This window comes from Hemitrygon akajei, chromosome 19, assembly GCF_048418815.1.
Source record: "Hemitrygon akajei chromosome 19, sHemAka1.3, whole genome shotgun sequence".
Taxonomy (NCBI): Eukaryota; Metazoa; Chordata; class Chondrichthyes; order Myliobatiformes; family Dasyatidae; genus Hemitrygon; species Hemitrygon akajei.
This window is the reverse complement of record NC_133142.1, coordinates 73031744-73046668: the sequence shown is the minus strand read 5'-3', so window position 1 is coordinate 73046668 and position 14925 is coordinate 73031744. Positions and strand designations below refer to the sequence as shown.

Here is a 14925-nt window from a genome sequence, read left to right as displayed (position 1 = left end):
ATCCAGAGCAACAACTATTTTGTTCTCCTTTACCCTTGTGCACTGGAAATGACATTAATCAATTTTGAATCAAAATAAAATTAAACAATGGGAATACTTCAGAAGGTTTAGCTCAGTTTTAGAAACATAGAAATCCTACAGCACAATACAGGCCTTTCGGTCTGTTACAAATGTGGAGCAACTCTGATGGGCCGAAGGGTGCAAAGTTCCCCCCCCACCTTTTTGAGAATCGCAAGATCGCTATTATTTCGAGTCTGAGACCCAGGAAATGAGACAGATACACAGCATGTCAGGAAATGAGAGAGATACACAGCATGTCAGGAAATGAGAGAGAGAGGCGCAGGATCACAGCAAAGGCAGTTGTTATAGACAACGCAGAATACACAACAAGGTGGAATGTCTCCTAACAAAGCGGAACGGAACCACTGATTACTGCTATTATCTCTTGGAGAAGGAATTGTGTATTGAGTACTGTACTATTTATTGAAACCCCTCAGGGGGCAACCAGAGTGGTCTGGTTGAGGGATTGCATCATCCCAACCTGATTGACACCTGAGACCCCGTGAGTGAGGATAAAAGAGGGGTCTGGGGAACACCCCTCAGACACACCAGGAGAAACGCTAGAAATCCAGAGACAGTGTGTTATAGCTAAAGTCGGTGGGAGCTCGTGTGCGTCCTCCCTTGCCTGGGTGGCGGGCTCATCACGGAAGAACGGTTTAGCTAAAGGAGAGGTCATACTTGAACGGCCACAACAACGAGACACCGACGGATCGAAATCATAAAGGAAGGTTGGCAAAAACAATAGCGATAACTGTTCCCATTCTTCTATCTCTCTCTCTCCAACAATTGCAACACAGCGACAAACAAACGACGGCAGCCTGTGTGAACTGAAACGAATTTTATATTTCCATCGGACAATTCATTATCCCCTAGACAACAATAGAGCTTATTTCTTATTGATTATTATTATACCCGCACTTTTAGGTTTAGTATTGATGACATATATTATCTGTATATTTGCATTGATATTATTTTTGTGTATTTTTACTAATAAATACTGTCAAAAATAGTATCACCAGACTCCAACGGACGTCTCTATCTTTGCTGGTAAGTAACCCAGTTACGGGGTTCGTAACAGGTCCACAAAGTTGTGCCGAACGTGTCCCTACCTTAGAAATTACATACCTTACCCATAGCCCTCTATTCTAAGCTCCATTTACCTATCCAATAAGTCTCTTAAAAGACCCTATTGTATCCGCCTCCACCACCATTGTCAGCAGCCCATTCCATGCACTCACCACTCTCTGCGTAAAAAACTTACCCCTGACGTATCCTCTGTACCTATTCCCCAGCACCTTAAACCTGTCCTCTTGTGGCAACCATTTCAGCCCTGGGAAAAAGCCTCTGACTATCCACACGATAAATGCCTCTCATTATCTGGTACACCTCTATCAGGTCACCTCTTATCCTCTGTCGCTCCAAGGAGAAAAGGCCAAGTTCACTCAACCTATTTTCATAAGACATGCTCCCCAATCAAGGCAACATCCTTGGAAATCTCCTCTGCACCCTTTCTATGACTCACACATCCTTCCTGTAGTGAGGTGACCAGAACTGAGCACAGTACTCCAAGTGGGTCTGACCAGGGTCCTATACAGCTGCAACATTACCTCTCGGCTCCTAAATTCAATTCCACAATTGATGAAGGCCAATACACCATACGCCTTCTTAACCACAGAGTCAACCTGCACAGCTGCTTTGAGTGTCCTATGGACTCGGACCCCAAAATCCCTCTGATCCTCCACACTGCCAAGAGTCTTACCATTAATACTATATTCTGCCATCATATTTGACTCACCAAAATGAACCACCTGACACTTATCTGGGTTGAACTCCATCTGCCACTTCTCAGCCCAGTTTTGCATCTCATCAATGTCCCGCTGTAACCTGACAGCCCTCCACACTATCCACAACACCCCCAACCTTTGTGTCATCAGCAAACTTACTAACCCATCCCTCCACTTCCTCATCCAGGTCACTTATAAAAATCATAAAGAGTAAGGGTCCCAAAACAAATCCCTGAGGCACTCCACAGGTGACCGACCGCCATGCAGAATATGACCCATCTACAGCCACTCTTTGCCTTCTGTGGGCAAGCCAGTTCAGGATCCACAAAGCAATGTCCCCTTGGATCCCATGCTTCCTTACTTTCTCAATAAGCCTGGTATGGGGTACCTTATCAAATGCCTTGCTGAAATCCATATAGACTACATCTACTGCTCTTCCTTCATCAATGTGTTTAGTCATATCCTCAAAAAATTCAGTCAGGCTCATAAGACACAAACTGCCCTTGACAAAGCCATGCTGACTATTCCTAATCATGTTATACCTCTCCAAATGTTTATAAATCCTGCCTCTCAGGATCTTCTCCATCAATTACCAACCACTGAAATAAGACTCACTGGTCTATAACTTCCTGGTCTATCTCTACTCGCTTTCTTGAATAAAGGAAAAACATTCACAACCCTCCAATCCTCTGGAACCTCTCCTGTCCCCATTGATGATGCAAAGATCATCGCCAGAGGCTCAACAATCTCCTCCCTCGCCTCCCACTGTAGCCTGGGGCACATCTCATCCGGGCCCGGCGACTTACTCAACTTGATGCTTTCCAAAAGCTCCAGCACATCCTCTTTCTTAACATCTACATGCTCAAGCTTTTCAATCTGCTGCAAGTTGTCACTATTATCACCAGGAGCCTTTTCCATAGTGAATACTGAAGTAAAGTATTCATTAAGTACCTCTGCTATTTCCTCCGGTTCCATGCACACTTTCTCACTGTCATATTTGATAGGTCCTATTCTTTCATGTCTTATCCTCCTGCTCTTCACATACTTGTAGAATGCCTTGGGGTTTTCCTTAATCCTGCCCGCCAAGGCCTTCTCATGGACCCTTCTGGATCTCCTAATTTCCTTCCTAAGTTCCTTCCAGTTAGCTTTATAATCTTCTAGCTCTCTAACATTACCTAGCTCTCTGAACCTTTTGTAAGCTTTTCTTTTCTTCTTGACCAGATTTATTACAGCCTTTGTACACCACGGTTCCTGTACCCTACCATAACTTCCCTGTCTCATTGGAATGTACCTATGCAGAACGCCACACAAATATCCCCTGAACATTTGCCACATATCTTCAGTACTTTTCCTTGAGAACCTGTTCCCAATTTAAGCTTCCAATTTCCTGCCTGATAGCCTCATAATTCCCCTTACTCCAATTAAACGCTTTTCTAACTTGTCTGTTTCTATCTCTCTCCAATGTACTGTAAAGGAGATAGAATTATGATCACTATCTCCAAAATGCTCTCCCACTGAGAGATCTGACACCTGACCAGGTTCATTTCCCAATACCAAATCAAGTACAGCCTCTCCTCCTGTCGATTCAACAGTGCCACGCCCCACCTCTTTTGCCTCCCTCCCTGTCCTTTCTGAAACATCTAAAACCCGGCACTTGAAGTAACCATTCCTGTCTCTGGGCCATCCAAGTGGTCTCTGTAATGGCCACCACATCATAGCTCCAAGTACCGATCCACGCTCTAAGCTCATCTGCTTTGTGCACGATATTCCTTGCATTAATATAGACACTTCTCAAACTGTCGGTCTGAGTGTGTCCCTTCTCTATCACCTGCCTATGTTCCCTCACACACTGTCTTCCAAGCTTTCACTATTTGTGAGCCAACTGCCTCTTCCCCAGTCTCTTCAGTTTGGTTTCCACCCCCCCAACAATTCTAGTTTAAACTCTCCCCAATAGCCTTAGCAAACCTCCCCGCCAGGATATTGGTCCCTCTGGGATTCAAGTGCAACCTGTCCATTTTGTACAGGTCACACCTGCCCCAAAAGAGGTTCCAATGATTCAGAAATCTGAATCCCTCAGCCACGTATTTATCCTCCACCTCATTCTATTCCTATACTCACTGTCGTGTGGCACAGGCAGTAATCCTGAGGTTACTACCTTTGCGGTCCTGCTTCTCAACTTCCTTCCTAACTCCCTGTAGTCTTTTTTCAGGACCTCTTCCCTTTTCCTACCTATGTCATTGGTACCAAGATGTACCACGACCTCTGGCTATTCTCCCTCCCACTACCGGGTATCGTGGAAGCCATCTGAAACATCCCGGACTCTGGCACCTGGGAGGCAAGCTACCATCTGAGTTTCTTTCCTGCGTCCACAGAATCACCTGTCTGACCCCCTAACTACAGAGCTCCCTATCACTACTGCCTTTCTCTTCCTTTCCCTATCCTTCTGAGCCACAGGGCCAGACTCTGTGTCAGAGGCAAGGCCACTGCTGCTTCCCCCAGGTACACAGTCCACCCCCAACAGTATTCAAACAGGAGTACTTATTGTCAAGGGGTACAGCCACTGGGGTACTCTCTAGTGCCTGACTCTTCCCCTTCCCTCTCCTGTTACCCACTTGTCTGTCTCCCGTGGCCTTGGTATGACCACCTGCTTATAACTCCTTTCTATCACCTCCTCACTCTCCGTGACCATGCGAAGGTCATCAAGCTACACCTCCAGTTCCCTAACGCAGTCCCTTAGGAGACTCCAGCAGCTCCCACATCTGACACAGCACAGAAAATCAGTCTCACACACATACTTCCTTTCCGCAATTAACACAGGCAAACCATCCTCGCCTCATTACCACCTAAGCCCGTTAAGCCAAAGCCCTATTACTCTGCTGCCCGCTGGATATGGCCATCTTCTTTTTAAACTTTACCCACTCTACTGGCTGACGTCACACGCCTGCAGAATATTGCCTCTCTTTACCCTGAGCAGTAAAATGCCTTTGCTCCGGAAATCCTTAGCCATTCCACTCAGCCTTGCTCCGAATCTCAGATTTAAGCATCTCATGTAGCCTCAAGTTAAAATCCCATCAAATGTAAAAATTATTTGTTCCTTCCCTCCATATATTAACCAAGGCAGTTTTAGTTGCTTTCTTACCTAGCTTTTAATAAAGATGAATCCAGCCATTCTTAACAATAATATGTAGTTATATTAATATTTTATCTCAACTAATGATCAGGCTTGATCGATGCCTTTTTAAATTAATGGAATATTAGATCTTGTAAAATTTATACATATATATATATTGCTGGTTCCTCCACAAAATTTATACACAGGATACATCACACAAATGGCTAGAAAAAAAAACACTAACCAACTTCATATCAGAAGTTATTGGCCGAAGTTGAAGATAAAGAAAAGAGGCCTTAACAATGAAACACTAAGAGATATTACTTGACTTCCAAAACAGTGGGGAAGAAAAATCAAAAAAGGGATGATAAACCACTAAGAGAAGGAAGGACAGGAGCTGTCAGTGGAATAAGTAGAGAATTTTTTTTTGTTAACTAAAATATTTAAATAGCTTTGTTTTGAGTTGAAGCTTCATTTAACTTATCCATCAAGGCCCTGTTTCAGTCCAAGATCAGTTTAAGGTGAATCCAAAGTATTTTGTGCATTCAAATTTGCTTAGTCTGGATTATCAAGGTTGTGCAATAAGAATGTAGACTAATAAATTCATTTAGTACACCAATATTGCATGAAGTACCGATCAACCAAATCATTGCATGTTTGTTCTTAATGCACGTACTCCTGCTTATTGAAACTCAGTTAACAACTTTGATGTCCAGCATCTCAAATAAATGTTTGACTTGTGCTCAATAAAATTATCTAAGTTTAAATATTCTAAAGAAATTCATCTGAAAAATTGCAATAGTGATAAAAAAAATAGCAGGGCCATTAATATTTTTCCTGAAAATAAATGTGGAATCAATAAAGTAATATTAATTTGAGAGTTGTGATTGTGGATAAGTTGGCTCTGTTTCAAGCTGTGCTGTAAACATGTACCAGCATTCTTCAAGTCACTGTGTCACCAGTCAGCTTTCCAGGCAAATAGTGGTACAAAAACTGACTGAAAACAAATGGATAGTGCACATTTCCTTCTAATTTATGTCATTTATCTTAATATATTTGGACAGTAACACTTGACAGAACAAAGATACAGTTGGACAATTCTATCATTTTTCTAGAATCACCAGTCAGCATCTTTCAGCCCTCACATTTATCACAACTCCAACTTTCTAAACATTTCGACACCATTTCTTCAAGTTCACACTGTATCAAAGCGATCAAGGTCAGAGTATCAGAGTGACCTTGGGCCAAGATGGCAAGGAGTTGCCATTTCCAAATCACTGATAAACACAGTGAACGTGAAGAACTGAAAAAAAGACAAATAAAAGACTGAGGGGAAAATATCAATGGCAAGACTATCCCCATCCTCAGTCACAGTGGGTCTGGTATGCAAGTGCTAAAAACAGTTTGAAACTTTCACAACCATGTTCAATCATAAATGCTGAATAAACAATCCATCTTAGCTTCCTCCTGAGATCCAGTCTTCAGCCAGAGTATTTCACTCCACATGATAACAAGAGTAGTACTGGATTAGAAGAGGCGCAGATGAGTTCAGAATATTTGTACTCCCAGAGCAAGCAACACATTTAGCCAAGATTTTCCAGCAGTTTCAATTGCCCATCTTCTCAACAGTGTAGAATACTGCTCAGATATACTCTGCCCATAAAGAGGCAAATAATTACCACCTGAGCAACATACTGTCAATCTACAAAGTGAAAGAATGTAAAATCTACAAGGCCATCAAGCAACACTCACTAATAACCTGACTGATGCCCTGTTTGGGTTTCACCAAGGCCTTTTACAGCTCAATTTCAGAAGTAATTTGAAAGTATTTCCTCTTGACATTAAGGCAGTATCAGATTAAGGTACCATCATCCATTGAGCACATCTACGAGGAGCACTGTCACAAGAAAGCAGCATCCATCATTAAGGACCACCACCATCCAAGGCCGTGCTTTCTTCTTGCTACTGCCATCACAAAGGAGGTACAGGAGCCTTAGGTTTTACAACACTAGGTTCAGGAACACTTGTTACTGCTCAACCATCAGGATGGAAACAAAGGGATAACTCACCCCAAAACTGAACACATTCCACAATCTAAGGACTCACTTTCAAGGACTCTACAACTCAAGCTCTCAATACTTATTACTTATTTATTTATTATAAATATTTTTATTCTCTATTTCAATTTGCAGTTTGACGTCTTTTGCACATTGGTTGTTCACCTTTTCTGTGTGCAGTTTTTCATTGATTCTATTATGTTTCATTGTGTTTACTGTGAATACCTGCAAAAAAAGTGAATCTCAGGGTAGTAAAAGGCAGAGTTATGAGGGTGCTAAATGGCGAATCATTTGCTTGCATCTTCAGAAACAGCTCTATTTCCCTCTTTAATATCTTTATTTTTCCCTTTCAGGGTTCTTCTGAAGATCCTGACCTGGAGTTACACGCAGACTTCAGTTCTTTGTGGGAATGGGATCCGTTCTTGGGGTTTCAGGACCGGCCATTGTTCGGAACACCAAGGGGTCAACCTGAGAGGCGGCCTAGTGTTCGGAAGCCTAAGATCTCGGAGTTCTGGAGCCGTCAGATCGAGAGCCGGTGTCACAGTAGGAGACTCGTGTCGTTGGGGAGGCCGGAAAATCTTTCACTGTGGGCCCGAAGACCCGAGATCTTTGCGATCTTCGGGCACAGAGCTCGTAAAAAGCGACGAAACGGACTTTTTAACATCGTAAACCAGCGGGTTGTTATGCCTCTCACACACTGTGAAAATGGGGAACACCTCCCTCTTCCTTATTAGGGACAGTGAGAGAACTTGTGGGTTGCCGAATGCCAGATGAAATGCGATAGTCTTTGGGGTAACTGCAAAGTCTGTTTCTTTGCTATCACTTAGCTCATGCTTGTGCTCCGTAGCTGGTATGTTTATTTGTCAGGGGGAGGGGGTATTGTTGCCTTGCTGCCACTTGCAGGGGGGATCTGGGGTGGGACTTTGGGGTTCTCACGTTCAACTCTCGTTCATTCTTTGGAACTCCTCTGTTTTCGTGGATGTTTTGTGAAGAAAAAGCATTTCAGGATGTATAGTGGCATGCAGAAGTTTGGGCACCCTGGTCAAAATTTCTGTTACTGTGAGTAGCTAAGTGAGCAAAAGATGACCTGATTTCCAAAAGGCATAAAGTTACAGAAGACACATTTCTTTAATATTTTAAGCAAGATTACTTTTTTATTTCCATCTTTTACAGTTTCAAAATAACAAAAAAGGAAAAGGGCCCGAAGCAAAAGTTTGGGCACCCTTCATGGTCAATAGTTAGTAACACCCCCTTTGGCAAGTATCACAGCTTATAAACGCTTTCTGTAGCCAGCTAAGAGTCTTTCAATTCTTGTTTGGGGGATTTTCACCCATTCTTCCTTGCAAAAGGCTTCTAGTTCTGTGAGATTCTTGGGCTATCTTGCATGCACTGCTCTTCTGAGGTCTATCCACAGATTTTTGATGATGTTTAGGTCGGGGGACTGTGAGGGCCACGGCAAAACCTTCAGCTTGCGCCTCTTGAGGTAGTCCATTGTGGATTTTGAGGTGTGTTTAGGATCATTATGCTGCAGTAGAAGCCATCATCTTTTCATCTTCAGCTTTTTTACAGATGGTGTGATGTTTAGAACCATAGAACACTACAGCACAGTACAGGCCCTTCAGCCCTCCATGTTGTGCTGACACATATAATCCTTAAAAAAAGTACAAAACCCACACTACCCCATAACTCTCCATTTTTCTTTCATCCATGTGCCTGTCCGAGAGGCTCTTAAATACCCCTAATGTTTTAGCCTCCACCACCATCCCTGGCAAGTCATTCCAGGCACTCACAACCCTCTGTATAAAAAACTTACCCCTGATGTCTCCCCTAAACTTCCCTCCCTTAATTTTGTACATATGCCCTCTGGTGTTTGCTATTGGTGCCCTGGGAAACAGGTACTGACTATCCACCCTATCTATGCCTCTCATAATCTTGTAGACCTCTATCAAGTCCCCTCTCATTCTTCTACACTCCAAAGAGAAAAGTCCCAGCTCTGCTAACCTTGCTTCATATGACTTGTTCTCCAAACCAGGCAACATCCTGGTAAATCTCCTCTGCACCCTCTCCATAGTTTCCACATCCCTCCTATAATGAGGTGACCAGAAATGAACACAATACTCTTAAGTGCGGTCTCACCAGAGATTTGTAGAGTTGCAAAATGACCCCTCTACTCTTGAACTCAATCCCCCTGTTAATGAAGCCTAGCATCCCATAGGCCTTAACTACCCTATCAACCTGTGCAGCAACCTTGAGGGATGTATGGATTTGAACCCCAAGGTCCCTTTGTTCATCCACACTCTTAAGTAAATGGCCATTAATCCTGTACTCAGTCTTCTGGTTTGTCCTTCTAAACTGCATCACCTCACACTTGTCTGGATTGAGCTCCATCTGCCATTTTTCTGCCCAACTCTGTAGCCTGTCTATATCCTCTTGTAACCTTCGACCACCTATAGCTCCATCCACAACTCCTCCAATCTTCGTGTCATCCACAAACTTACTCACCCATCCTTCCGTCTCTATATCCAGATCATTTATAAAAATCACAAATAGCAGGGGTTCCAGGACAGATCCCTGCAACACTCCACTAGTCACCGACCTCCAGGCAGAATACTTTCCTTCCACAACTACCCTCTGCTTTCTTCCTTTAAGCCAATTTTTTATTCAAACAGCCAAGGTTCCACTTATCCCATGCCTCATGACTTTCCGGATGAGTCTCTCATGAGGGACCTTGACAAATGCTTTGTCAAATTTTGCTTCCAAAATTTGTTGGTATTTAATTGAATTTATTCTTCCCTCTACCAGTGAAATGTTCCCTGTGCCACTGGCTGCAACACAAGCCCAAAGCATGATCAATTCACCCCCGTGCTTAACAGTTGGAGAGGTGTTCCTTTCATGAAATTCTGCACCCTTTTTTCTCCAAACATACCTTTGCTCATTGCGGCCAAAAAGTTCTATTTTAACTTCATCAGTCCACAGGACTTGTTTCCAAAATGAATCAGGCTTGTTTAGATGTTCCTTTGCAAACTTCTGATGCTGAATTTTGTGGTGAGGACGCAGGAAAGGTTTTCTTCTGATGACTCTTCCATGAAGGTCATATTTGTGTAGGTGTCGCTGCACAGTAGAACAGTGCACCACCACTCCAGAGTCTGCTAAATCTTCCTGAAGGCCTTTTGCAGTCAAACGTGGGTTTTGATTTGCCTTTCTAGCAATCCTAAGAGCAGTTCTCTCGGAAAGTTTTCTTGGTCTTCCGGACCTCAATTTAACTTCCACTGTTCCTGTTAACTACAATTTCTTAATTACATTATGAACTGAGTAAACAGCTACCTGAAAACACTTTGCTATCTTCTTATAGCCTTCTCCTGCTTTGTGGGCATCATTTATTTTAATTTTCAGAGTACTAGGCAGCTGCTTAGAGGAGCCCATGGCTAATGATTGTTGGGACAAGGTTTGAGGAGTCAGGGTATTTATAAAGCTTTGAAATTTGCATCACTTGGCTTTTCCTAACGATGACTGTGAACAAGCCATAGCCCTAACAAGCTAATTAAGGTCTGAGACCTTGGTAAAAGTTATCCGAGAGCTCAAATCTCTTGGAGTGCCCAAACTTTTGCATGGTGCTCCTTTCCTTTTTTTCACTCTAACATTGTACTGAACAAAAATAATACACTAATCTTGCTTAAAATGTTGAAAAGACTGTTTCATCTTAAACTTTATGACCTTTGGAGATCATTTCATCCTCTACTCACTTTTCACAGTAACAGAAGTTTTGACCAAGGGTGCCCAAACTTTTGCGTGCCACAGTATATTGTATACATTTCTCTGACATTAAATTGAACCTTTGAACTTTCAAGTATCTCGGTGATGCTGAGATCAAAAGCATCAAAGGAAATAATGGCAATGTTGAAATTGTGATATTTGGAGCTTAAACATCCCACCTCCAGTATATCATTATACAAGTTTCCAGTTCTAACCATTCTCAATTGCTTATCAATGACCTTTCTCACATCAAAACATCTGAAGAAGGGTGTTACTGATGATTACAGTGTTCAATTCCATTGGTAACTCCTCAGCAAATGAAGCAGCTTATGCCTCCATACTGCAAGACAACACTCAGACATGGGCTGATAAGTGGCAAATAACATTTGCTCCATAAAAATGCCATGTAATGATGATTTTCAGCAAGCGTTTAACCACTTCCCCTTGACGTTCAATGGAATACCATTGCCTTGCCCTACACCTTCACCAAGGAGCTACCTGTGAGACGAAATTTAATTGGACCAGATATATAGATACCATGACTAAAAGATCATGCTAGATGATGAGTAACCCATGGGGAGTGGCTCACGTCCTGACAACACAAAGCCTTTCCACCAAAACAAGGCATCTTCCTACTATTCAGCATTTACCAGGACAAAATGACCCATTTGATTGGCACCCACACAACTACTCAAAACATTTGTTGTCTCTGCCATCAGCACATGGGGGATACATTGTATACCATCCAAAAATGCAGTGGAGTTACTTACCTGTACCACTTCAAAAGAGACACCAAAACTCATGACCTCTGCCATCAAAAATGACAACAGTGGCACATGCATAGGAACACCACCACCTGCAGATTCCTCACACCGTCATCATCAAGATTGAAACATATCCCTGGTCTCCCATTGTTACTAGCCACAAGTTTTGGAACTCCCTACCCAACTGCAATTGGGAGTATATCCACTTGAAAGACCGCAGAAGTTTAAGGAAAGACAGTAATTTCTGGGTTGCTGCCTGTGCCATGTGCCAGTGAGGGTATGAATAGTAGGATTTGATAGGTGAATATGTGGCTGAGAAATTGATACAGGGGGCAGGATTTCAGATTTTTATATCATTGGGATCTCTTCTGGGGAAGGTTCGACCAGTATAAAAAGTTTGGGTCATACCTGAGTTCAAGGGAGACCAATATCCTTGCGGCCAGGTATGGTACAGCTGTTGGGAGGGCTTGAAATAATTTGGCAGGGGGATGGGAACTGCAGTGATAGGGTTGAGGATGGTGCAGTTGGTACACAAGTAGGTGCAATGTGTTGCAAGACAGTGAAGAAGGACAGGCAGATGAGAAAGCAAAATTGCAATCAGTGGGATAAATTTAAGGGTAACGTGGGGGAAAATTGAAAAGGCAAATGAATACAGGACTGAAGGCGCTAAATTTGAATGTATGCAGTATAGGGAATAAGGTAGAGGATCTTGTAGTACAGTTAGATTGGCAGATATGACATTGTGAGCATCGCTGAGTTGCAGCTGAAAGTAGATCAGAATTAGGAGCTTAACATCCAAGGATTCACATTGTATCGAAAAGACTGGTCAGTAGGCAGATGGGGTGGGATGGTTCTGTTGGTAATAAATGAAATCAAATACATAGTAAAAGATGATATATGATATACCAGAAGATGCAGAATCCTTGTGGGTAGAGTTAGAAAATTGCAGATTTAAAAAGATGCTGATGGGTGTTTATATATAATCCTCCAAACAGTAGACAGGATGTGGGGAACAAGTTACAATGGGAAACACAAAGTACACTGCAGATGCTGTGGTCAAATCAACACGTACAAAAGCTAGATGAACTCAGCAGGTCGAGCAGCATCCGTTGAAATGAGCAGTCAACTTTTCAGGCCGAGACCCTTTGTCAGGACTGAAGGAGGGGGCAGGGGCCCTATAAAGAAGGTGGGGGGTGGGGGGAGGGTGGAGGGTGGAAGGTACCAGGTGAAAAACCAATCAGAGGAAAGATCAAGGGGTGGGGGAGGGGATAGGCAGGAGAGGTGAAGAAGGAATGTAAGGGGAAAGTTACAATGGGAGATAGAAAAGTCGTTATGATAGTCTTGCATATAATATAGCAAAAATTAGTGGGAGGTTAGAGGATTGGGAAGCTTTTGAAAACCAACATAAGGCACTAAGTGGTCATAAGGACAGCAAAGATGAAATATGAAGGTAAGCTAGCCAATAATATAAAGAAGGATAACAAAAGTTCTTTTTTTCAGATATATACAAAGAGTAAAAGAGAAGCAAGAGTAGATTTCAGACCACTGGACAATGATATTGCTGAGTAAGTAATGGGGGACAAACTTAAGTTCTTTTGTATCATTCTTCACTTGGAAACCACTAAAAATACCCCAGAAATTTGAGTGTCAGAGGGCAGAAGTGAGTGCACATTTCCAAAGAGAAGGATCTTGGGAAGCTGACAGGTCTGAACCAGGTGAACTCGCCCTAGGGTTCTGAAAGAAGTAGCTGAAGAGATTGTGCAGGCTAAGTAATGATCTTTCAAGAATCACTAGATCAGGAGTTCCCAACCTGGGGTCTATGGACTCTTCGCTTAATTATAATGGTCCACAGCATTAAAAAAAGGTTGGGAACCCCTGCACTAAATTCTGGAGGACTGGAAAATTGCAAATGTCACCGCACTCTTAAAAGTACGGAGGCAGAAGAAAGGAAATTATAGGCCAGTTAGTCTGAATTCAGTGGTTCTGAAGATGTTGGAGTCCATTAAGGATGAAGTTCCAAGGTATTGGAGGCAAATGATAAAATAGGCCAAAGTCAACATGGCTTCCTTAAGGGAATATCTTGCCTGAAAGATCTGTTAGAATTCTTTGAGGAAATAACAAGCAGAATGGGCAAAGGAGGTCAGTGGATGTTGCTGACTTGGATTTTCTGAAGGCCTTCAATAAGGTGCTGCACATGAGGCTGTGAAAAGATTAGACCACATGGTATTACAGGAAAAGTACTAGCATGGATAGAAGATTGGTTGACTAGTGGTGTTCTGCAGGGTCGGTGTAGGGACTGTTTCTTTTGACATTATCAGTTAACGATTTGGATGACAGAACTGATAGCTTTGCGGTCAAGTTTGTGAATGATACAAAGATACGTGGAGAGCAGTTAGTGTTGATGAAGTAGGGAGTCTGCAGAAGGACTGAGGAATGGGCAAATAGGTGGCAGATGAACATAGTGCAGTGAGGTGTGGTCATGCACTTTGGTAGAAAGAATAAAAACACAGTCTATTTTCTAAATGGGGAGAAAATTCAAAAATCTGAGCTGCGAAGGGACTTTGGCATCCTTGTACAGGATTCCCTAAAGGTTGACGTCCAGGTTGTTTCAGTCATAAGGAAGTCAAATTCAGTGTGAGCATTCATTTTGAATGGTCTAAAATACAAGAGCAAGGATGTAATGCTGAGGTTTTACAAGGCAGTGGTTAGATCACACTTGAAGTATTGTGAGCAGTTTTGGGCCATTCATCTAAAAGATGTGCTAACATTGACAGGGTGGAATTGAAAGGGTTAACATATGAGGAACATTTGATAGCTTTGGGCCTGTGCTCGCTGGAGTAGAGAATGATATGGGGGATCTCATTGAAAGCTATCACATATTGAAAGGCCCAGATAAGTGAATATGGAAAACATGTTTCCTAAAATGGGGGACTCTAGGACTAGAGGGTACAGATTCAGAACTTAAGGACATCCCTTCACAAGAGAGATGAGGAGGCATTTCTTTAGCCAGAGCGTGATAAACTGTTGAAATCATTTCTACAGATGGCTGTGGAGGCCAGGTTATTGGGTATATTTAAAGCAGAGTTCAAAAGGTTCTTGATTAATCAGGGCATCATAGGTTACAGAGAAAGCAGAAATATGGAGGTGACAGGGATAATAAATCAGTCATGATATAATGGTGGAGCAGCCTTGATGACCCAAATGGCCTAATTCTGCTCCTGTCTTATGATCTCATGGTCTTAAAGTAGTAGGCTCACCATAACCAAGGACAGTCAGGGATGGGCAATAAATGCTGGCCTTACCAGTAATGTTCAGGTCTTTAAAATGGAAAAGAAAATTCTCCACAGGAAAAGTAAAATGGATTTTTAAAAAAGGAAAATAAAACTAAAATAAGC

General features: G+C 42.5%; 1 protein-coding gene across 3 annotated transcripts in view; it reads right to left on the bottom strand.

Moving 5' to 3' along the window:
* The window catches only part of mtmr14 (myotubularin related protein 14), a 116687-nt gene that overhangs the window by 18510 nt on the left and 83252 nt on the right, over positions 1–14925 (bottom strand). The window lies entirely within an intron of this gene.